We start from the raw sequence: 25,364 nt of genomic DNA, 5'->3' as shown, positions 1-25,364 counted from the left end.
ACTTTAAACAATCACCGTGGATGACAAAAACTTAGAATATCCTTTGGTTAAAATCCAGTGGAAGTTCTCAACTGGAGAGAAAATTTAGTTATTTCTATTATATGTAGCATTTTAAGATAACAGCCAGAATCATGACTGACGGCAACACTTCAGATCCATCAGACTTCCACAAATTTTATATAATCTTTTGAATATTTATATTAATAATATATCTATATATATACAACTTTAGAGAATATTTAACATCATCAAAATTATGACTGATACCATATTAGATTTTTATAATTTATATAACATTTAAAATATTTATATTAATAATATACCTATAAATGTAACCAAAAGAAGATTTAGACCAGGCACAGTGGCTCATGCCTGTAATCCCAACACTTTGGGAGGCCAAGTTCGACAGATCATCAGAGGTCAGGACTTCGACACAAGCCTGGCCAACATGGAGAAATCTTGTCTCTACTAAAAATACAAAATTAGCCGGGCATGGTGTCATGTGTCTGTAGTCCCAGCTACTTGGGAGGTTGAGGCAGGAGAATCACTTGAACCTTGGGGAAGAGGTTGCAGTGAACCTAGATCACGCCACTGCACTCCAGCCTGGGTGACAAAGCAAGATTCTGTCTCAAAGAAAAAAAAAGAGATTTAGACTTATCTTTTGGCAATGCTTCCCATACAATGTTATCAACTAAGTTTTAGCAAAGATGTAAAAAAATTGAAAACATTTGACCAAAACAGAATGACAGTTTATTGTTTTTTATTTTATTATTTTTTTGAGACAGGGTCTCACCCTGTTGCCCAGGCTGGAGTGCAGTGGTGAAATCATGGCTCAATGCAGCCTCAACCTCCCAGGCTCAGGTGATCCTCCATCTTAGTCTCCCAAGCAGCCAGGACTATGAGCACTTGCTACCACACCTAGCTAGCTTTTGTATTTTTAGTAGAGATGGGGTTTTGCCATTTTGCCCAGGCTGGACTTGAACTCCTGGGCTCAAGTGATCCACCCACCTTGACCTCCCAAAGGGCTGGAATTACAGCCATGAGCCACTGCACACAGCCACATGTCATTTTTAAATAACAGTCATTCATTTAATTAGCATGACAACCAAAAGACATCAAAAGCAACATAGAAGGTTACATGGACGTGAAAACTGAAAACCCTCAGTTTTCCCAAGTAATTAAAAAAAAATAAAGGCAACACATGGATTATCTTGATAAAACCTAAAATCTTTATTACAGGCCAGTCATTTAAAGGGTAAAACTCCTGTGACATAACTGTGTCTTCTTACAGGAAGCTAATTTAAATCACTTGGAAGTCAATTCCGATGATAAGGAGACTTGAATTTAATTAGACATAGAAAGAGTGTGTCCAGGGTCATGAGTGAGCATAATATTACAAAGGAATGTAAACAGGAAAACCAGAGCATAGAGCAGTGGGGATCCATAGCTCACAATGATAGCATGGAAGTTTCCTGGTTACATGAAGTAATTAAGACATATTTAAAAGCCAAGAGTACAAAATTAGACCTGATGAAAAACCTGAAGGAGTTATCATCGCAGCCAAGCAGGAAACCCAAGCCTTTTATTCCTTCTCAAGAAGGAACAGGAGAAAATGATGTGATCTGTGAGTCATGTGTAACATGAAAGTACAGGAAAAGTTGAACTTCTGATATACAAATCTGAAAAGTTTTTATAGTAACAGATTTCAGGATTAAAAGTCAGTATTTATTACCTCTTATTATGAGCAAATAAATACCTTAAGAAAACCTTGTTGTTTTAACCAAAATTTTTAGTTTTAATGTTTTTAATATTACAGCTAATTTAAATAAACTTTATAAACAATCTATCTGATCTCAATCAGTTTTGACCTCGATGTAAGATTTACATAAACTTTTAATAACCTTGTATAATTTTTTCATCTTTCCCAACTTTTTATACACATTTAGTTTTATCTATCTTTTTTATTCCTTTAATTTAAAATAATCCTTAAAAATCTCTAAGCGAATTTACTTTTTCTGAAACAAAAACCGGTATACATTTTTCACACAGAATTGTTTCTCTTGTATCTAGTAGTCTTAATCACATATATCTACCAAGATATTAACACTTAGTAACCCTTATTTTAATAAAAAACCTAGGAAGCAAGAAATCTTGAATTGTCATATAGCAGTATCTTACATATGAGAATAATTTTATAATTTAGAATTATGTGTTCCTAAAACATATTTTTTAAGATGGATTTTCACTCTTGTTGCCCAGGCTGGAGTGCAATGGTGTGATCTCATCTCACTGCAACCTCCGTCCCCCAGGTTCAAGCAATTCTCCTGCCTCAGCCTCCCAAGTAGCTGGGATTACAGGAACCCAGCACCACACCTGGCTAATTTTTTGTATTTTTTAGTAGAGATGGGTTTTCACTATGTTGATCAGGCTGGTCTTGAGCTCCTGACCTCGGGTGAGCCGCCCGCCTTGGCCTCCCAAAGTGCAGGGTTACAGGCGTGAGCCACAGTGCCTGGGCTAAAACATAAGTTTTAAATTGGAAATAACCCAGATATTTAATGAATATCTATTATTTAATTTAATATAACTAAAATTTCAAAAATAGGCTGGGCATGGTGGCTCACACCTGTAATCCCAACACTTTAGGAGGCCAAGGCAGGAGTATCATGAGACCAGCCTGAGCAAAATAGTGAGATGCTGACTCTACAAAAAAAAATAAAAGTTAGCTGACCATGGTGGTGCATACCTGTAATTAACAGCTACTTGGGTGGCTGAGGTGGGAGGATCCCTTGAGCGCAGGAGGTCAAGGTTACAGTGAGCTGTGATCATGCCACTGCACTTCAGCCTGGGTGACAGACAGAGACACTGTCTCAAAAAAATTTCAAAAATACATTAAGATGTCTTGTATAGACATTTATCCATTTACATTTACTTATTTTTGACAGTTTATCTAGAGTATTTGTGAGAACTGAGGTATTAGACAAAGCTAGTCATCATTTCTAGGTTTTTCTCTTGTTAACCATGTTATAGCCTGTGAATATCAGGTGTTCACGTAAGTGAGGACTTCAAAGTTAAATACATGGGTATTTTACCAATAACTCAGAAAATTCCATTATTTTTGTTCAACAAACCGTATTAAATTGGTCTTATGTATTTAAAGATCACATAAACAAATATTCTTTTCTTCCTGTGTTTATAGTTTTATAACCTTCATGCCAAACCCTAGCACCTTAAAATAGCTAGCAAATGTAAATATAAAACACAGTCAAAAATGTATGCTGACAATTCTGAAGACATTTCTATTTTTATTTTATCAATACTTTTAAAATCATTTGTATTTATAAAAGAACTCTCTTTTATCTGGGCACAGTGGTTCATGCCTGTATCCCAGCACTTTGAGAGGCTGAGGCAAGAGGATCACTTGAGCTCAGGAGTTTGAGACCAGCCTGGGCAACATAGTGAGACCCAATCTCTACTAAGAATAAGATAAAAAATTGCCAGACATGGTAGTGCATGCCTATTGTCCCAGCTACTAGAGAGGATGAGGCAGGAGGATTGCTTGAGCCTGGGAGGTTGAGATAACAGTGAGCTATGATCCCACTACTGCACTCCAGTCTGGGGAACAGAGTGAGACCTTAGAGTGAGACCTTGTCTCAAAAAGAGAAAAAACAATAAAGAATTGTTTCATTCTTTTGTTTTTCTTCAGCCAAGTAACCTTGAATTGGTAACACCACAGACAGTAAGTCTTATCTCAACACCAGTAGACAAATCAGCAGATTCAAAGTAGGCAGGGAAAAAAAATAGATAGGCAAAAGAACTGAGAATTTTTCATTTTAGGGTTTTTAAAAATAGTAACTATTTGAGTTCTGAATTTTCTTTCATGTAATTTGGCCATCAGGTTTAAAGTGTGCGTGTAATCCCAACACTATGGGAGGCTGAGGCAGGTGGATCACTTGAGGCCAGGAGTTTGAGACCAGCCTGGCCAACGTGACAAAACCCAATCTCTACTGAAAATACAAAAATTAACTGGGTGTGGTGGTGTGTACCTGCACTCCCAACTATTCAGGAGGCTGAGGCAGGATAATCGCTCAAACCTGGGTGGCGGAGGTTGCAGTGAGCCGTGATTGTACCACCATACTCCATCCTGGGCAACAGAGCAAGACACTGTGTCAAAAAGAAAAAGAAAAAAAGTATATATATATATATATGTGTGTGTGTGTGTGTGTGTGTGTGTGTGTATAGACTGGGCAGAGTGGCTCATGCCTGTAATCCCAGCAGTTTAGGAGACCAAGGCCGGTGGATCACTTGAGATCAGGAGTTTGAGACCAGCCTGGCCAACATGGTGAAACCTCATCTCTACTAAAACCACAAAAATTAGCCGGGTATGGTGGCGCACACCTGTAATCGCAGCTACCCAGGAGGCTGAGACAGGAGAATTGCTCGAACCTGGGAAGTGGAGGTTGCAGTGAGCCAAGATCACACCACTGCACTCCAGCATGGGCAACAGAGCAAGACTCTGTCTCAAAAAAGTGTGTGTGTGTGTGTGTGTGTGTGTGTGTGTGTGTGTGTGGCTAGAATGGTCCATAATATATAGCCAGCTCGAGTCCCAGAAAACCCAGCAAGCTTAAGGTTAGAGCTTCTCATTTTGGCCTTTTCAAGATTAAATCTCCTTTAGTAGGCCCTTCCCCTCTAGGGAGGTACTTGCCGGAGCGCTGCCTGAAGTTGGTTTTCTGATGCCTTGTTGTTTCTGTTGTGAATGGTTTATTTCTCATTATAAGAGCTCAGCAAAGCAGGCAGAGTTAAAAAGCAGAGACATGAAGGCTTTAAAATCATGGACTTCACTCCTACACTGAATATCAGGTCCCCAGAAAGACAGAAACACCATGGGACCACAGCAAAGGCAGAAGGACGAGTGAGAGAGGGAGGTGGACAGAACAACAAACAGGAGTTGGCTCTCATTTTTTCACGCGTGCCATTTTCTTTAGGTTTTTCTAGTTTATGGAGTCTGTTTGTTCCAGTTGAGCACACAGATAAACTAGAGATCTCACAAGGCTTTTGCTGAGAACCTCAAAGCCTTTAACCTCTGTTGGGCCAAATATTTAGACCAAAAATACAGACAGACACACAAAAGCCAGAACCAGACCAGATTGAGTAGCTCAGTGGCTACAGCCTTTATTCCCTTTATTCTTTAGGATATGAACTCAAACCAGATTCAGGGTTCTAACCCCAACCAGGACCCCCCTGGGGTGAAACTGAAACCCCACAGTCTAGACAAGGTTGGGGGTCATTTTTTATTTTTTATTTTTTTTTGAGATGGAGTTTCACTCTTGTTGCCAAGGCTGGAGTGCAATGGTGCAATATTGCCTCACCGCAACCTCCGCCTCTCAGGTTTAAGCACTTATCCTGCCTCAGCCTCCCAAGCTGGGATTACAGGCTTGTGCCACCACGCCCAGCTCATTTTGCACTTTTAGTAGAGACGGGGTTTCTCCATGTTGGTTAGGCTGGTCTCGAACTCCCAACCTCGGGTGATCCGCACACCTAAGCCTCCCAAAGTGTTGGCATTACAGTCATGAGCCACTGCGCCCGGCCTGCTTGTTCTTTTCATTTCATCCTGATCTCCGAATACAGGAGAGTAGCTGATTTGGTGTTCACTAACAAGCACAGAAGCTTTGTTACATTTACAGTGTCATTCTTGGCAAAACCTGAAGTTTTGCCTCCCGGGTTCACGCCATTCTCCTGCCTCAGCCTCCTGAGTAGCTGGGACTATAGGTGCCCGCCACCTCACCCAGCTAATTTTTTGTATTTTTAGTAGAGACGGGGTTTCACCGTGTTAGCCAGGATGGTCTCGATCTCCTGACCTTGTGATGTGCCCACCTCGGCCTCCCAGAGTGCTGCGATTACAGGCGTGAGCCACCGCGCCCAGCCAGAAGCTCTAATTTCAATGATGATTGTACTTTTTATCTCTTCCTCAGCATCTGGCTCATGATAAAATTTCAGGTGTCTTGATGGTATCTAAATCAGTTGTTGATTCGGTCCTGGAGAAACACGAGCATAACCTCTATGCCAAGTTATAATTTTACCTATTTCCCAAGTTTTTGTTATTGGATCTCTCCACCAAACCAGTTGTTCTGCTTCTGTCTTTGCAGCTGGTTTCTGTAGATGCTGTTCAGCTGCTGGTCACATCTGGCCTTTGGGCAGGCTCAAAAATTTGAAAGTTAATAATGCAAGATTCAATTGTGTATGGGCTATCCCATAATCCCTGTTTCTCCCCCTTTTTTGTTTTTATTATCAGTTGTTCATCTGTATGAAATCTTAACTGAGCATTTTCAATTAACTGTGTGGAATGACCCATGTATGAAGAATCAGAAATCACATTAACAGGCATATCAAAATCAGTCAACACCTCAATTACAGCTACAAGCTCCGCCTTTTCAGCTGAAGTATAGGGTGTCTGGAAAACTTTACCTTTTGATCCACAATAAGAAGCTTTACCGTTACTAGACCCATCTGTGAAACAATGAAAACGCTTAGCAGGCTGCAGTTTGTTTACTGCAGGAATTGTAAATGCAAACCGTTCACAGTCTTGCTCAGCTAAATGGGTAGTAAAGAAACAGTCTTTTAAATCTGTGACTATTAAAGGCCAATTTTTTGGAATTATAGTAGGAGAAGGCAATCCTGGCTGTTGTATTTCCATTGGTTGTATAACTGAATTGATGGCTCTTAAGTCAGTTAACATTCTCCATTTACCTGATTTTTTCTTAATTATGAAAACTGGAGAATTCCAAGGGGAAAATGTTGGAGCTATGTGCCCATTTTCTAATTGTTCAGTAACTAATTTCTCTAAAGCATCCAGTTTCTCTTTGCTTAACAGCCATTATTCTATCCAATTGATTTATCTGTTAACCATTTTAAAGGTATAGGTTCTGGAGGCTTAACTATGGCCACCATCAAAAATGGTATCCTAATCTTTGGCAGGAACTTTGTCTTTCTGTTTGAAGCAGTTCTTTCAAATCTTGCAATTTTTTTTCTACTCCTATACAAGGGACATGCCCCATTTCGTGCATCATATGTTGACTTTGAGGGCTGTATAATTGTTATGGAATTAGAACTTGTGCTCCCCATTGTCATAATAAATCTCTCCCCCATAAATTTATAGGTACAGAAGTTGCAATTGGTTGAAGAGTCCCAGGTTGTCCATCGGACCCTTCACAATGCAAAGTATAGCTACTTTGATACACTTCTAGAGCTTTAGCAGTTTCCACTGTGTTAAATTGAGTGAGCTGAATTGGCCACATGGACGGCCAGTGCTGTAGAGAAATAATTGAAATGTCCACTCCTACCAAAAAAAAAAAAATAGTATCTACCAAACCTTTTAAGTTCATTCCCTGGATAGTTATTTCACGGATATGATGTTTATCAGTAATTTGATTTACCCAATAAGCTGCCTTGCCTTTTTTATTTGTGCTTCCAAATCCTCCAGTTCATTTAATTTCACTTTTTCCCATTCCCACATACGGCTCACTCAGGAGCTGTGCTATGCGCACTCCTGGCTGTGCTTTCCAGGGAACAGAACTAAATATCACAATTTGAATTTCCTCATTGTAATCTGAATCAATGACTCCAGTGTGTATTTGTACCCCTTTTAAACTTAAACTAGACCTTCCTAAAAGTAATCCCATTGTCCCTGCTCGCAACGGTCCACAGACTCCTGTTGGGACCTTTTGCGGGGGTTCCCCAGGCAGAAGGCTCACAGCTTTTGTGCAGCATAAATCTACTGCAGCACTATGGGCTGTGGTGGGGGACAGATAACCTATGGGGGTGAGGGAATGGCCTGAGCTGGAAATGCCCTGGTATACAACAGGGCCTGGGATGGGCCCCTCAGGGAGTTTCCCAAAATCGAGTTCCCTTCTTTATCAAACTTACAGTGACACTGATTAGCCCAAAGTTTTCCTTTTTTACATTTTGGACATATTTCAGGATCAGCAGTTTTGTTTTTTCCCCTATCTGGTGGCCTGACTCGGTGATTTTTTTTTTTTACATTCTTTTAAGTATGACCATGCTTCCCACAGTTAAAACAAGCTCCAGGAAATAGAGTATTTCCTTTATCCACTCTCAGTCCTGCCATCGCCTGTGCCAACAAAGTAGCTTTATGTAGATTATCTCTGATATCATCACAGGCATTGTTATAATCAACTAAATGTGCTTTCCCTCTGATAGGTCGCAGAGCAGCCTGGCAATAAGGATTAGCATTGTCAAAACCAATAACTGCAACACTATATCCTAAGCAGCCAAATCTTCAATCATCTTTTTAAGAGATTCCTGTAACCAAGCTATAAAATCCACATATGGTTCTCTTGGTCCCTGTTTTATAGCACTAAAGGAAGGGTATTGTTCTCCACATGAAGTGATTTATTCCAAGCTCTAATGCACACTCCTCTAAGCTGTTCTATGGCATCATCCTGCATGACCACTTGTGCATGTAAACCAGCCCAGCCACCAACCCCCAAAAGTTGGTCTGCAGTTATATTAATTTGAGGTTGGGCCCAGGCATTGCGAGCAGCCTGAATGGAAGCTTCATATGCCTACTAAGTTTTAAATTGTAAGAACTGAGCAGGAGTTAGACAAGCTAGAGTAAAAGTGTCCCAGTCAGTAGGAATCATCTGACTGGAAACAGCAACATCCTTTAACAGTCCCATTTCAAAAGGAGAACCTGGTCCATACTGATTTATAGCTTGTTTAATTTTTTTGAGTAATTTAAAAGGAAAAGGCTCAAATGTAGCTACAATATTTCCCTGTTGATCTGGGGTGTGTATTCAAACAGGGAACTGCCAAGCTTCTAAATCCCACTTTTGTCTAGCTTGCTGTATTCCTGCCTGAATAGAACTAAGAGCAGTCGCTCAACGCGCTGCTCGAACAGTCACCAGGGCAACTACTTTTCACCCAGTGTCCTCCAGAAAAGAAAGATCTGGAGGGTCGTTTTCTTCAAAATAATAATGAGGGTGTGCAGAAGGATAGGGATGAACCTCTCCCTCCTTTTCTGCTTAGTTTTAGGTGACAAATAAACCTGGTCTGTAACCTCTACTGTTACTTTGTTATACTCTCCTTCCTCCTCATCATCAGTGTGAAAAAGTTCCAAGGGAGAACGAACCACAGCCCACACTTTTCCTATTACTACCCTGATGCTTCCTAGCTCCCCTGCTTACTCACCATGGGGATTGCTTTAAGAGTACTCGGGTGTCCTCCAGCTAGTTCCACATTCTCCAATCATTGCTCCAGCGATCCTTTGACCTGTATTCGAGCCCCCATGAATGGGCACCACTTGCTGAGACCAGGTCGGTTGGAGAGACCCTAACCCAGCAGCACTAGAGGAATTAAAGGCACACACACAGAAATATAGAGGTGTGAAGTGGGAAATCGTGGGGGGGGTCTCACACCCTTCAGAGCAGAGCCCTGAACAGAGATTTACCCACGTATTTGTTAACAGCAAGCCAGTCATTAGCATTGTTTCTATAGATATTAGATTAACTAAAAGTATCCCTTATTCTTAAGGCACAGATCACTCATGCTATTGTTTGTGGCTTAAGAATGACTTTAAGTGGTTTTCCACCCTGGACGGGCCAGGTATTCCTTGTCCTCATTCCAGTAAACCCACAACCTTCCAGCGTGGGTGTTATGGCCATCAAGAACATGTCACAGTGCTGCAGAGATTTTGTTTATGGCCAGTTTTGGGGCCAGTTTATGGCCCGATTTGGGGAGGCTTGTTCCCAACAGTTCCTCAGGGTAAGGATGCCCTAACTCCTGTGGGGACTTTCTCTGGTGGCTCCCCAGGAAGTAAGGATATGGGAATTGTGCTGTAGAGGTCTACAGCAGCACTGCTTGCTGAGGGGGGGGGACAATTGCTGTACATTTGTAAGGGCAGTGGCTGTGCTGGGTATGCCTCAGTTTGTTGAGGGGCTTGAGGCGGGTCCCTCTTCCTATTTCCTGAAAGAGGTTGTCCATCTTTGCTAAATTTAGAATGACATGGACTTGCCCAGTGATTGCCTTTCTTACACCAGGGATGTACATTGGGACTTTTCTGTTGATTGATGGTAGTAGTTTTCGTCTTTTGAATTCCTTTCTACATTCCTTTCTTGTGTCCAATTTGCCCACAATTAAGGCAAGAGCCTGAGAAATGAAGCATATTTTTTCTTACTCTTAATCTAGCCACAGCCTGAGCTAAAAGAATAACCTTATGTAAGTTATCTCCAATGCCATCGCAAGCCTTAATATATTTAGTTAAATGGGCCCTCTCTGTCTGGGATCTAATAGCAGTTTGACAGTCTGCATTAGCATTATTGTATGCAAGAAGCTGTATTACAACATCCTGAGCTGTTTTGATCATTTACGGCTTTATACACAGCCTCTTGGAGCTGAGCAATAAAATTAATATATGGTTCTTTAGGTCCTTGTCAGACAGAACTGAAATAAGGATACTTTTCCCCTGTAACATTTATCCTTTTCTATGCATGTAAGCACATGAAGCACAGCTGAACAATGGCAACATCTTCCATTAGTGCTTGATTCTCTAATCAACCCCAGTTAGGGCCAACTCATATTAACTGATCAAAGAAAACAGGCACAGGTGGCTGCACTTGTGTGTTTTCTTTTGCCTGAGTTTGAGCTTCATCAGCCTACCAAGTTTTAAACTGCAAGTACTGAGATGGAGTGAGAACAGGTTTTGTCAAAGTATCCTAATTATATGGTAGTAATCTATTATCAAGAGCCATATTTTTAAATAAAGTTTGCACAAAAAGAGAGTTCAGTCCATATTGACTAATGACTTGCTTAAATTCTTTAGTAACTTAAAAGAGAAAGCAGCCTAATTAGCTATATTCTGTTCTACTTGCTGGATTATAGTAACGGGAAATTGCCGTGCTTCAAGGTCTCCCTTGGCTTTAGCTTTTTGAATAGAATGTTGTCTACCACCACCAATTGCTCCAGGTTTTAATGTTGTAACTACAGGAGCAGTAAGTTTTTCAGCTAATTTATTTTCTCACCCATTTAGAGGAGAGAGAGGAGGTGGCCATTCACTTAATTCAGCAGGTGGAGCCAACGGGCTAGTAAAACATACTTTTTAAAGTTTTTCTTTCTTTTCTTTAATCTCCTCTGGTAGCTGCTCCCCACACTCAGAATTTGAGGTTAGTTTTTTACACTCATCCTCCTCTTCCTCATCTGAGTCTGCCTCATCATCTGTTTGAAATGGCTCAAGGGCTGCCTTTATTAGTGCCCACACTGACCATACAGAAACTAGAATTTCTGCTCCACCTTTATATGCCTTTTAAAAAATCTCTTCCAATTCTCTCCCATTCATCCAACTTCATAGTCCTTTGTTCTGGAAACCATGGGCAAAACTGCTTTACTGTACTAAAGAGTGATAATAAATTCTAAGTACTAAATTTCATTCCCCATCTTTGTATGTCCTCGGGTGTCTTTTAATGTTGTGTCCTCTGCTTTCACACGCTCCAGCCTTCCTTCACCGGGTCTTTGACACCCCATGTTGGGCACCAGGAATGTTGCGGTGATCAGACCCAACACTAGGTCATGGGGGTGATGAAGTCTGGCAGAGTCAAAGGAATGAGAAAAACACAGTTTAAGAGAGAAAGTGGGACCAGGAGACCATCACGAGTGTGGAGTCTGCAAAGTCCCCGAGCTCTGAGAGCCCACGCTATTTGTTGGTGCTCAAACAAACAGGTGGTGAGGATTTAGGGGTTGAAAGGAAAAGGTGTATCAAGTGAATGAGAAACACATGGCCCTGCCTCAGCTTCTCTTCCAACACTCAGCTTTTCTCCCAACACATTCCCCTTATGAACAGGAATAAAATAGGGATGCCTGTTCTCACCACTCCTGTTTAACAAGTCCTAGCCAGAGCAATCAGGCAAGAGAAAGTGATAAAAGGCATCCAAATAGGAAATGAAGTCAAATTATCTCTCTTCACTGATGATATGATTCTACACCTAGAAATCCCTAAAGACTGTGCCAAAAGGCTCCTAGAACTGATAAAAAAAAACTTCAGCAAACTTTCAGGATTAAAAAAAAATCAACATATAGAAAGAAGTATCATTTCTGTACACCAAAAATGTTTAAACTGAGAGGTAAATCAAGAGTGCAATCCTGTTTACAACAGCAACCCCCAAAATAAAATAAAAGAAAAGAAGAATATGTCTAAGCAAGGAGGTAAAGGATATCTAAAAGGAGAACTACAAAACACTGCAGAAAGAAATCATAGATGACAAAGCAAATGGAAAACTATTCCATGCTCATGGATTAGAAAGATCAATATTGTTAAAATGGCTATACTGACAAAAGCAATCTACACATTCAACACTATTCCTATGAAACAACCAATGTCGTTTTTCACAGAATTAGAAAAAAATATATTCTAAATTTCATATGGATTTTTAAAGAGCCCAGACAACCAAAGGAAACCTAAGCAAGAAGAACAAAGCTGGAGACATCACATTACTTGACTTCATACTATACCCTAAGGCCACAATAGACAAAACAGCATGGTAGCGATATGAAAACAGACTCAAAGACCAATGAAACAGAATAGAGAACCCCAAAATAAACATGCACCTACAGCCATCAGCTTTCCCAGGATAACACAAAGGGAGGCAAGTGGCACCTGCACATTACACTGTGGAAGAAAAACCCAAGCTCAAGAAACCCCAACTTGTATTATGGGAAGTTCACTTGGCTGTACCCTTCCGAAGAGGGAGAAATTATCTGCATTATACTAGACAGTAAATAAACTCTTCCTTTGTTCCAGAAGGAGGTACTGGTTTTCTATTCCAAGGCTGTTTTCTATACAAACATGCTTGAAAACAATCATTTGGAACAAGAAAGTCAGCGTCCATACTTGCAAAATGTGCGGAAATTAAAGAGACCCAAAAACTGTTTCTCTACCAATTTCTATTTTTTTAAAATCACATTTTCCCCATATAATATACTTTTAATATGTGATAATATTCTGAAATTATCTTAGCATTTACCCCCATTTCTGAGTCCAGAAAGATACAATAAATTTAATTTAATTTAGTAACTCTTCAAATAGTAGTGATTGTAATAGCAGAGCTAGTTTGTAGCATAAAGAAAAAATAATAATATTATTAGGTGACACAAATAATGCTAGCCAGCATTTCTAAGTGTCATGGTAAGTACAGTGATTATTTTCTTTTTTTCTGACTCTTTTTTATTGTATTTTTTATTTTTTCCCATAGGTTATTGGGGTACGGTGGTATTTGGTTCCATGAATAACTTCTTTACTGGTTATTTGTGAGATTTGGGTGCACCTATCACCCGAACAGTGTACACTGCACCTTATTTGTTATCTTTTATCCCTCGCCCCCCACCCTATTAAATAATAGACAAAAAATAATAGGTTTAGAATAAATGAGTTCAAATGAATTGTCAAACGTATGTGGGAAAAGTGGAATCAGTTTGTGAGAAAAAGCAAAAAACTCAACAGAAATGCTGATAAAGCATCATCCCTTCATGGCTAGAGCTGCCAGGACACTAGAACACCAAAATCAGCTAGGGAAATTTTGTAGAAGTCCCAGATGTACTAAATGTTCTGTGAATACACAGAGATATAATTATAACTGTTACCTGCATGTAGAGTAAAGATGAGAAGGCATTGGTCATGGTGGCAGCTACCTCAGGAGTTACAAAGCAGACGTGGTTCCAGGACAGTATATGTCAGGGCAAAGCTGTCCTTGGAGGCTGTTAGGAGTTGGTTACGGTTCAGACATTGTAAGTCAGATGGTCTCATTACTTTCAATGACAAAACCAAAATTACTTTTGTATCAGCCTAATACAACGGCCTGGCAAGAGCACAGAAAAAGTCCCTGTGCTGTTAGGTGGGGACCTCTGATGCAGCACAATTCCTTCATCCCCTTCTCCAAAACCCCCCTCTTCCAATTCCACTGAAGAGAAAATCTGATGGAAGTGCTGTGTAAGTAGGCTCAGATATATCTACCACTATAGATAGTAGAGGTGATTCATAAATCCAAGCCTATCAAATACATCATAAAAAAGTTACACGTTTAATTTTTTTTTGAAATTAGGGATCATGATATAAAAGTTATCAGAATCAAAACTGTCAGTAATTTTTAAAAAGAAAAGAAAAAACCTGGACAAATAGATTCAGAGAAGGCCTTGAAGAGAGGGTTCTCATGCTTCTAGGCCTGATAAAAACTATCACAAAATACCACAAAATCCACAACCTTGCACAAAGGCCATAGCAACCTTACACAAAATACACTTCTGTGAGGACATCTATCCAGCAACCACCTGCTCAAACTTCAACTGACATCGACCTTGTTGATCTTTATAGTCAAAGATAACTATAACAAAACAATTATATAAGCCTCTTCATTTTTCCTTTATTTATTTTTTTCTACTCCCCCATAATTCCAGGTTGATCGGTTTTCTTTTAAAGACCTTGTCTTCCTTTACCATTTGAATCTACACAGTTTGCTTTGTCATACATATTCCCATTGCAGTGCACTCCTCCCTAAGATGTGTCTTTTTCCTTTAGAGAACCTTTCTCTGTTTGGTATTTAGGTTTACAGTGAGAAGGAGTGTAAAGTAATTTTACTGTCTTCCTAGGAAAAAATCACTGACTTACAATATATATATTTATTTATTTACATTCCTGGGGATGAGGAATTAAAGATTTCACAAATTTTCTTATTGAGAAGATCGAAGTTTTCATGTGAGCAAAACTGAATATGTAAATTGATATGTAAATTATGCTGCAGATAATATGCTGAAATGTTTACTTGTATTTAATTTGTTACACGTGAATATTGCATATGTAAGATAATATACTAAGAAATTATCACATTTAATGAAATGCTTTAATCAAATTCCTGATTGAATTTTTGATATCAATATCTTTTTCCTTGTTTAATCCATCTTTAGAGTGAACAGGGCTGTCTAGGCCAAAGTCCTCACTTCTATCTAAATTATCTGAGTTACAGAACTTTTTGAATTTATTATGTTGTCACAGGAAGTTTCCTATTGCTGTTTAAAGGAGTTGCTCTCAATATGATGTGGAATCCAAAAGCACTGAAGGGCATATATCCTGAGTTTCTGTTACTGAAGCAAAAGGTTGCCAATTTCTTGTAGATCCTGCTAGAGTTAAACTTCATTTAAGTAATCATTAAAAGCTGCATTTATTCCCTCACTTGAACTTTTGATTTCACACTATTAGGAGTAATCCTCTAAGTCTTTGCTAAGTTATGTTCCTCCTTTTCTAGTGGCTTGACTCTGATGCTCTCTATATGCAACATCAATTGACATAAAGTACATTCAGGGCAAGAGAGTTTCTTTAAATATTACTTTGTTATTCAAAATAATCACAAAAGCACTCATCGTAGGAAAACTTGTGAGGACTCAAATATAGGGAAATACTTTTTCTTTCTAAGGCACAATTCTCTAAAGAAGTTCACCTTAATTTGAATATACATGGGAAAATATCGTTGTTCACTAATAGTCTATATTCACTCTGTTTTCTTCCCTCATAGACCAGCCGGTTCACTATTATTCTCCAAATGATGTGTGCCTCTCTAGAGTCCAGGCTATCTGCATATCTAATTTTTCCCACAAATTACTGTTTTGAATTGCACTGAATTCAATTCAAGGGAATGTCATTTATAAACAGTGCAAATATATACTGCACGAGGGATCTTAGAAATCATACACATGGTTTGATCCATAAGCTCATATGAGCGTGCAATGTCAACTTTTTTCATGTTTTTTTAAATCCTCTTAAATTCTATTTTAAGCCACCATCTGCCGTGCTGTTAGGGCAGTTAGCCTTCAATCATTTTAAGATGCTCCCCTCTAAGTACCGTGATAGCGATAGAGATATCACCAGTCAGGTGTCCTAGGAAGCCGACTCCGAGTTGGAGATTTGCATGCAAGGAGGTTGAAATGATATTCCCAACACCTGTGGAAGAGTGAAAGCAATAGGATTGGGCGGAGCAGGATGTCGGCTGGAATGCAATCACTATCATGGCCGCAGTCCACTCTACAGGGATCTTGGTGAGTTTACCTAATGACCTCGAATTGGAGCAAGAAAACCAGGCCATTATATTTCTGTACCAAGCAGTTCTCGGATGTGGGATGCCTTGAGAAGGGACATGGACTTGGATGAAGGAACTTTACTATGCTGTGAGTATTGTTGCCAGGAGTCAGCTGTCAACACTCCCAGGAGAAGGGGAATTATGCTTTAGTCACTGAGGCGGCATCTAGTGTCAGCCCGCAGCCTTGTTAAACAGAGCCAGAATTTGAAGGATGGATGGTGGCTTTAACATTTGGGGCTTGACATCTTGTCCCCACAAGCTGCTGCTGGCCTCTTCCTTGTTCATTTCTGTGTGGCCTGTTTAGGCCCCCCAGCTTCCTGCTTCTTCTTTACCATATTTGGAATGCAAAAATCTACACGTAATTTGGCCCATGGTCCCTTCTGCTTAGACATATCCTTGTAGCTTTTTTTTTTTTTAAAAATGACTATGCCTTCTAGAATATTTCTAAGAAATTGCCTAAGTCACCACTGCTCACCAAGAGGCCTTCGTTTTTTCCTCTTCTTAACCATGGGAAAGGAATGTAGGAGGGTAGGGAGTGGATATTTTCTAACCTGGAAAAAACTCATTTTACCCTATATAATTTTTGTTAGCAAATTCGTTCTTTGCACTTACTCCACAATCTTTCCAAATTCTCCCAAATGCTCAAGCTTTTAAAAAACAAAAGACAGAAAGATAGCAGGTTATTAGGTTTTCCACCAAACCTTTTCTTTCTATTCCTTTACATCAGTGAGCTTAGAATAACTCTGCTCCTGGAACTGGGAAAGGGACTTGGGAAAAGAAAGAAGAAAAAAAGCTCCCAAAGTTTAACATCACAAAACATTATAGACACTGCTATTTTATTATTTATTTATTTACTTTTGAGATGGAGTCTTGTTCTGCCACCAGGCTGGAGTGCAGTGGTGCGATCTCGGCTCACTGCAACCTCCGTGTCCTGGGTTCAAGCGATTCTCCTGCCTCAGCCTACTGAGTAGCTGGGACTACAGGCGTGTGCCACCACACCCAGCTAATTTTTGTATTTTTAGTAGAGATGGGGTTTCACCGTGTTAGCCAGGATGATCTCAATCTCCTGAATCTGTGATCCGCCCGCCTTGGCCTCCCAAAGTGCTGGGATTACAGGCATGAGCCACCGTAAGTGACCCTGCTTTGTAATTTTTACATCATATATCCCCTGTGTTAGAACAAGAGCTTGTAAAAGCCAGAAGACATACACCATTTATAGTTGAATTAGAGATGTTCACTGATAAAACTGATTCTTCCATCTGAGGGTGGTATTTGTAGTTACAGTAATGTAGATGACAATCTAAGTTATGTTCTATAAACTGTGTCACTGACATCTCAATCTACAGCTAACTTTAATTTTTTAAAAGCAGAGGAGTGGGTTGTATAGGTTTAAAAATACATCCATCAAGCTAGTTAAGTGAGATAGATTCAAACCTTCAACTCACTGGGATATTTACCAAATTGACTATTCATTAGCTAAAGGAGCCATATAAACAAGGTACTTTTTAAAATTCAAAATTATGTAAGGTTTTATTTCCTTTTCATATTGTTATGAATTGGATTGTAGAGGTTATAAGGTAAAATAAGATTACTTTTACAGTAAAACATACAACACATTGTCACAAGAGGGCAGCCTTTGAACATGAATTGCTTCTCAGGTGTTCCTTGAAATTTTGAGACAGTTACTTTAATTAACACAACAAAATAATAAAACACTACGGAGGATCTAAGAAGATACTTTGACTTATGCATATTGTTACTTTTTTATTACTGCTAGTGGAAGATATAATCGACAAGGAAGGTAAGGGCTGAATTTGTTTTATGTAAAAAGACAAATTTCTTTGGGTTTTAGCTTTCAAACATCAAGCTAGTAGGTCAATGTCTAAATGAGTGTATCAAAGTTTTCACAATGGCACATATAAATCCACCTCTTGTCTACCCAAAACTCTAACCAAGCAAAGGCAAGTTGGAAGAATCAGACAAATGTAAGTGCCTAGGATACATAAATGCCACTGGATTTTATGTTTTTAACTTTCAACCTCCTAAGTTTCACTAAGAGACATGTTATTTGGAGAGGTTGCTAAAGTGTATTTGTATGATGTCTCTGTGTATGGTTGGTCTGGACCTCTTTCTGTCCGGTGGTTGCCCTCAACTGATGAGAGTCACCTCTCTAAAGATCATGCTTACGTCCCTGGAGCAGTCCACAGCACTATCAATGTCTGACGTCCACCTTTTTCCAATTAATATTTCTGTACTTACTGAATTGGAAAACATACAGGTGTTTTTTCCCTGGTCACTTGTGGTTTTACAACACTCCCCCCCGCTTCCCCACCACTGCCCCAGGTGATTTTGATGCCAGCCAAAGTGTGAGAACTACTGGCAGCTGCTGGCAGACAGCAGCAAAGGCCCAAATCCTCTGTGTGATTTCAAGACCCGTATCTGGTTTTCAGCCATATTTCCTTCTCCTTCTCACAGCTGAGCCCACTCCTCCTCCCTCACCACCTGTAGGCTATGCTTTCCAGCCTGTGTCCAGGATTAGTCCTGATGTAAGGCACGTGGGGTTTAAGGAGCTCTCTCTTCAGTCTTATTTCCGTACCATCTCTGACAGATATATTCCAGTTGTAATCATGGGGCTACCTCCTCTTGTTTCCAGTCCCAGGCTCATTTTCTCTATCACATTCTACCTTGTAATAACCTAAATCTTCTGGTGGGCAAGCTTCTTCCTCAATCAAATTTGTGTTTATGATTTTGTTGGGGATTGGCATAGTAATCCAGGTACTGCTACTGCCTTGAAAGCGGAGACTGCATCCTTCTGTCTGGATATCTTGAGTTTCTGGATTGTAAACCTTATTAGGGACCATTTTCCCTAGAATTGGAGCCTCTACTTTGTTCTTGCTACCTTAGTTCACCCAGAAAGCACGATCTCTGCCTGAATTTCAAAGTGTTGGCTGGCTTAAATATCCTTTTGTGAGACTTTTGTCTTCCTGCGGGGTGATTTTTTCATCTTACATATCATTGCTAATCTTTTTACCTTGAATGCAATTGAAATAGTTTTAATCTGTGTTACCAGCAACAAGAACCCCTTTTATGAGATGAAGAGGCCAGGTCAGTCTCATAACGTGTGTCCCCCTCCGTGTGTTGAATTTATGTCAGAGCCAGGTTCTTTCCTATTTGATGTCTCTCACCAAATTCCAGTGTTTATGTCCTAGGAGGTGCCCAATAAATTCTAGAGTTGATACAAGCTGTAATTTTAGAGAAATTAAATTAGCAAGTAGAATTAGATTATATACAACCTAATCAACTTTTTTTTTTTTTCTTGAGGATGACCAAGATTTGGGCTTCAGTGACAATAGTTATCCCCTAAATATTTATACTCAATCTAGGATCACCAGTACAATGTTGAATAGAGGTGATGAACACACACATCCTTTTCTTGTCCTAATCTATGTGGTTGAAACATTTACGCTTTCACAATTAAATATAATATTGTTTATATGTTTTGTTGTGGATGCTTTCCACCACTTTGAGAAAATTTCTTTTTCTAGCTTGCTGAGAGTTTTTTTTTTTATATCAGCAATAGATATTTCTCCAAAGAAAATATCCAAATTACCAACAGGTACATGAAAAAAATGCTCAGCATCACTAATCATCAGGGAAATGCAAATCAAACCACAAAGAGATATTGCCTCAAGCCCGTTAGAATGGTCTTATTAAAAGAAAAAGATAACGAGTGTTAACAATGGGGAGAAATTGGAACACTTGTACAGTGTTTCTGGGAAAGTAAAACTGTGCAGCCTCTATGGAAAACAGTACAGTGGTTCCTCAAAAAAATTAAGAAAGTAGAACTACCATATGATCTAGCAATCTCACTTCAGGTTATTTATCTGAAAGAATTGAGATTGGGATGATTCTCAGGCTCATTGCAGCATTATTTACACTAATCAAAATGTGGAAATGAGATTAATGTCTATTGGCAGATGAATAGATAAAGAAAATGTGGTATATTCATACAACGGAATATTATTCAGCTTTAAAACAAGAAAAGCCGGCAATATGCAACATGGATGAACCTAGAGGACATTAATGCTAAGCAAAGTAAATCAGTCACAGAAGGACAAACTGTATGATTCCACTTGTATAAAGTATCTAAGATAGCCAAATTCATCAGAATCACAGATTAGAATAGTGATAGCCCTTTAAGTTGAAATCAATTTTGCATTCCTGGGTTTTGTAGTTTTGCTATCAGGATTCTGACTCATAAAACAAGTTTGGAATTTCCCCCTTCTTCTGAAATAATTTAAAATTTTTATTTTTAAAAAACGTTTGAAAGAATTCACCAGCAAAACTCTTTGGATGTGGAGTTTGCTTATTTTTTTATTTCTTCAGTTTTATGTTTTTATGTGCAGGTATTTGACAATTTAATTACTTTAATAAATGTCAATTACTTCATATATTCCATTTAATCTTGTGAATTTTTTTATAAGTTTTTTTCAAGGAAGTCACCCTTTCATCCAAGTAATGAAAATTAGTATAAAATGTTTCACAATATTCCATTATCTTGTTAATGTCTCTTGTGTCTACAACTGTACAATCTCATTAATCCCTGATATTTATAATTTGCGTTTTCTTTCTTTCTCACAGAACTAACTTTTGGCCATGTTAATTTTCTCCTGTGTCTGTTTTCTGTCTCATTGATTTCTAATTTCTGTTTTATTTTCTTTCTTCTACTTGTTTTGGACTTAATTTGCTCTCTTGTTTTAGATTTTCTTTTTAAGGTAGAAAATTAGTTCACTTGTTTTGAACTTCTCTGTTTTAGAATAAGCATTTATACAAAAAATTACTCTGGGTCTGCTTAACTTTATCCCACATATTTTGATATAGTATATTTTTATTTGTATTCAGTTCAATGTATTTTAAGGTGTTTCTTACGATTTCTTCCTTGAGCTAAAGGGCATTTTAAGGTGTATTTAAATCTTCCAATAGTGTAGACTTTCCTGGGGAGCTTGTTTTCACCCATTTCAACTCATTTTCATTATGGTCAGAAAGCATACTTTCTATGATTACAGTGTTTTGAAACTTCTTGAGAGATATTTTGTGGTCTATAGCCTATTGATAAATGTTTCATGTGTAGCATAATAGAACATATATTCTATTTTCTTGGTCAATATCGATTAGGTCAAGGTGTTGTCAAAATTATTTTACCTTAACTTTCTTTAGTTATTCTATCAGCAATACAGCATTATGTCTTCATAATTACTTGACATTTTATCATTATGAAATAGCTTTCTGTTGTAATATTGCTTGTTGGGAGGTCTACTTTTTCTTATATTAATATAGCCACAAAAGATTTCTTGTGCTTGTTGTTTCCTTGGTATACTTGGAAATTATTTAACTCTCAACTTATCTATACCATAATATTTGGCATGCATCTCTTATAGGTACTTTTATTATATAGTTGGACAATCTGTGTTTTATTTGGAGTATTTAAATTACATTTGAAATAATTAATGATAAGGTTGGAGTTAAGCCTATTATTTTTGCTTTTTTTTTTTTTTTTGAGATGGAGTCTGGCCCTGTCGCCCAGGCTGGAGTGCATGGCGGGATCTCGCCTCACTGCAAGCTCTGCCTCCTGGATTCATGCCATTTTCCTGCCTCAGCATCCGGAGTAGCTGGGACTACAAGCGCCCGCCACCATGCCCGGCTAATTTTTGCATTTTTAGTAGAGATGGGGTTTCCCCGTGTTAGCCAGGATGGTCTCGATCTCCTGACCTCCTGATCCACTCACCTCGGCCTCCCAAAGTGCTGGGATTAGAGGCTGAGCCACCGCGCCCAGTCTATTTTGCTCTTATCTTCTATTTGTTCCATCACTTTTTGCTCCTCTGTTCTTTCTTTCATGCCTTTTTATATTAACTGAACAATATTCAGCGTTCCATTTTAATTCCTTTATTGGCATTTTAGAGGGTTATCTTCATATAATGTCGTGGTTCTCTAGGGATTGTAATAAACACCCTGGGCTTATCGCAGTCCACTTAATAGTCAACGTTTTCATGTAACATAAAGAAAAGTTGTGGCAAAATTGTTGCGTTTAGTCTCCTGTCAGAGCTATTAATTTAGAATATTTTACTCTGCATACATTATCAATAGTACTCTTAATTTTTTATTTAAACCATCAGTTGTTTGTTATAAAACTAAAAGACAAAAGCCTTAGTTTTTCCTGTTTATGCACATGCCATTCCTAGAGCTTCTCCTTGCTTCCTGTAGGTCAGAATTTCCATCTGTTGTTTTCTTTCTTTAGTCTAAAAAATTTCCGTTTGCATTTCTTGTATCTAGGTCTGCTAATGACAATTGTTCGAAGCTTTCTTTTATCTGAATAAATCTTTATTTTCTCAAGAATTACTTTTTCTAGTTATAGAATTTGGAGTTGACAGTTTTTTTTTATTTTGAAGATGTAGTTTCATTGCTTTTTAAAGTGTCATTTCTGATGACAGGTCATCTGTCTATTTGTTTCCACGTATGTAAATTATTTTCTCCCTCCCTTTAGCTACTTTCAAGATTTACTCTTTTTTTGCCCAGTGGTTTGACTATGGTATGTCTACATTTGGTTCTGTATGTTTTTATTCTGTTCTTGGAGTTTCTTAAACCTGTAAGTTGATGTATGCTGACAATTGGGAAAACTTTTGGTCTTTACTTTTTCAAATAGCTTTTTCTGTCTCATTTTCTTCTCTACTCTTTCTAGGAGTCCAATTATATTAGTGCTAGACTGGTCATATTTTTATTATTTTTCTCCTTTGTATTAACTGTATTGGGAAATTGTTCTTGATCTGTTTTTAAGTGCACTGATAGTTTTTTCTGCCATCTTTAATTTACTGGTATGTGCATAAAATGACACTTTTATATAAGTTATTCTGTCTCTCAGTTCTAAAATTTGTCCTATTATCCCTTTATCATTTTTACTTATCTGTTGAGATTCTCCATATATTCCCTCTTATGACCATCTATTCCTTAAATCCTTGAATATGCTTATAATAGCTTATTTTAAATTTCTTATCTTTTAATTCCAGCATGTGGGCCATTTCAATGTCTTAATCCATTGTTTACTTTTTTTGCTATGTGTCATATTTTCCTGGTTTTATGTCTAGGCAGGTTAAATTATATGTTAGATTATGTGTATGATATTTTGTAGAGATAGGCTCTTTTATTTTCCTTTGAAGAGTGACTCTTTTCTAATATTAGTCTTCATTCTGTAGTCAAACACCAAACTTTTACTCCTGAGCTATATGCAATGGTTGAAATCTCTGCTCTGTACTAGCAATTTAGCTGTTGTTTTCTGCTGGATTCTATGGAGTCTATCTTTATGAATGTGAAATGTAGCAGCCATCATATATCTGAATGAAGTTTAAGTGCTGATTTTAGATTTTTACTCTGTGACATTCTCCTCTGTGACTTTCAGTTGTGTGAGATTTCCTCCCATGTCATTCAAATTTCCCAGTTCTTCTTTTCTGTCAGCCTGGAACTCTGTACTCTTATTCCTCAAGCTAGTAAAACTCACCGCTTTACTCTTAGACATCTAATTTTGCACAGACTGGGAAGTGTCAGCAGGTGTGAAGTTGCATTGATGCAAATTTAAATCATTGCAATTTTCTTTATTCAATGGTCAAATACTTCATCAGTGGTTGAATATTCTACTATTTCTGACTGTTTTCTGTTTATCATTACCATCAAATGTGTATTTAATTTTTTTTAGAGTTAATAGTTTTTTCCCTGCATTTGAGTTAGACCTGAGCTACTACCATATTTTGTAATTCAAACTTTTTGTCTAACAATGTTTTAAAAAACTCTTTATTTGGAGGGAATTCTCAAATTTCTAAATACTCTACAAACATTAGGATCAGGGCTCACATTCCCAGTTTCCCTTGTAGCCAGATGTGCATATGGAACATGGCCTCAGCTAATGAAGCATACCTACATATTTGAAAGTAAGTAAAGTGTTAAGAGGAACTGTAGATATCATTTTAGTGATGCAAGGATGGAAAAAAAATAACCAACTTTCACTGGTGAACTCTGTCTTCAATCATTGTTTTCCCGTGGGTAACTGGCTAATTTTCTGGCCTAGAGGTGGCATTGGTGTGTTGGTAACAATTGATTTGATGATAACCTGCATTTGTCTTTTTAAAAATTGCTAATCCACCATTGTTTCTGGTCCTGTTTTATATTTATGCAGTGTATAATGTCTCATGCAAAATTTAGTTCTTTGTTTCTCAGCTTAAACTGGATTTTGATGAGCAGTTTTCACCTTCAAATGAAAGAAATGGCTTTGGTTGATGTTAGACAAAAATAACAAGAAGGAATTAAAGAAATATGTTTGTCCTCTTGTAATATTAAATAAATGAAACTGAAAATTCAATAATTCTGCTTCATGAAAAAATAGAAAGTTTCTACTGTTTTTCATTATTTTTGAAGCTGTATCATTAAATGAAATTTCTGCCTTATGGAAGGTTTTTAGAACTATGTAATAATACCATACAGACCATTAGGAGAGAAATGAATAAAGATTGAAAGAAGTAAGCACTGTGTGGTAACATAGATGGCGCACAGTTGTGTGCGTGGAGCCCTAATACATTTGACCATGGAATTTATACAATAAATGTCAGTTTCCTGTGAACCTGCTAATTAATATGACTTTTGCAGACATTTCCTTAACCTAAACAGTTTGGGTTTCATGTATATAGACTGCATGTATTCTCACCTTTAACCTTTCCATAATCTTCCCTAATTACAGATGTCATTGATTCTTAATAGCAAAAGAACAGCAGTATCTTATAAAGTTATATTATTTGCTTTTTACTAATATGTGAAGTGATTTTGTCTTTCATTTCACCTCTAGAGCTAATTATGTCTTCTAGGTTAACAAAAATTCCAGATCATACCATCATTAGTTTAAACTTTACAATGAAATCATTATTTCCATTTATTACTAGCCTGCATTATAGCAATATTTAGCTAATGAATTCTCAAAATATTTCTTGAAAGGTGAAAGAGTACCTCAAGTAAATGGTGTAATTAATTTATTTATCAGAATTTTAAATTAATTGTTCTGTTTAATCTCAAAGGGATACCAATGAAGTCAGGGCATAAGGACTCCGTGGTTAATAAAATGGCAAGAATTAAAAAGGATTATTACATTTTTTCCTCATACTATGATGGCTATAATTTTTTAAAACAGTAGAAATGTTTAAT

Source organism: Pan paniscus, chromosome 23 (assembly GCF_029289425.2).
Source record: "Pan paniscus chromosome 23, NHGRI_mPanPan1-v2.0_pri, whole genome shotgun sequence".
Taxonomy (NCBI): domain Eukaryota; kingdom Metazoa; phylum Chordata; class Mammalia; order Primates; family Hominidae; genus Pan; species Pan paniscus.
The sequence above is the reverse complement of the archived record's forward strand: the minus strand, read 5'-3'. Positions refer to the sequence as shown.